This window comes from Phacochoerus africanus, chromosome 15 (assembly GCF_016906955.1).
Source record: "Phacochoerus africanus isolate WHEZ1 chromosome 15, ROS_Pafr_v1, whole genome shotgun sequence".
In the NCBI taxonomy this organism is placed as follows: Eukaryota; Metazoa; Chordata; class Mammalia; order Artiodactyla; family Suidae; genus Phacochoerus; species Phacochoerus africanus.
The window spans coordinates 83,323,810-83,324,915 of NC_062558.1; positions in this window are offsets into that span (position 1 = coordinate 83,323,810).

Below are 1,106 nucleotides of genomic sequence, written 5' to 3' on the forward strand. Positions count from 1 at the left end.
GGTGTGTAGTGGTATCATACTGTGGTTTTAATTATGATTTCTCTGAGGACTAGTGAAGTTGAATATCTTTTCATGTGTTTATTGATTACCTGTATATCTTCTGTTGGGAAATGTCTGTCCCAAACTTTTGCCCATTTTTTTATTAGATTTTTTTCTCCTTTATATTAAGTTGTAAGAGTTCTTCAATTAATTGGAATATAAGCTCTTTGTTTTGAAACATTTTTTTTCAGTCTATGGCTTACCTTTGTGTTTTCAAATTCTTCTTTCAAGGATAGCAGTCATATCAGACCAGGACCCACCCTAATGGCCTCATTTTAACTTAGGGCCTTTACAGTGCTAATTGTCTCTAAACATACTCACATTCTAAGATAGTGGGGGTTAGAGCTGAAACATATGAATTTTTTTTTTGCAGGAGAGGACACAATCCAGCCCATAACAAATAGAGAATAGGCTTATAGGCAAACAAGGAGCAAAAGAGAAAAGGAAGAAAAATAATTAAGTGAATAATACAGTTTGGTGTTTCAGATGTAACCTCTATGGTTCTGTTAGGACTCTGAGAGCCAGTGTTATGTAGTAATTTATCATATTACTGGAACTATGATTTGAGTCTCATATCTTGTAAACCCATAGGTAGTTAGATTAATGAAAGGGCCCAGAACCCTATCTCAAAAGGGCTCTGTTCTTCTGTACACATTTTACTGAGGAAATGGTATCATCCAGTAATAGTTGAGAACCTGAGAGCATCTACTGACATCTGTTTTGCATTTGTCACAGGCTGGCATGACGGTATGTCCAGCACGTGGCTTCACTGAGACAGATGTGTAACAATCACTGGTCCCCTTCCCAACCTCACTGATTTCCTGGGACAGGTGCACTATTTGTTCACAATAGCCCTGCATCTTAATAAATAAGTGAAGATGATCTGGGGTGGGGTGGGGCTGGGCCGTGTGAAGGTGTGGTGGTGATGGTGTCCAGAGGCCTAAGAAGTAGGAAGAGGAAAGCAGTGTAGATAAATACATGAACAATCCTGCTGATTGGTCCCATGGAAGATCCAGATATGCGTACCTGTGTTCCTGGCACGTGCTTTCTGTTGAAGGCTTCTCTCT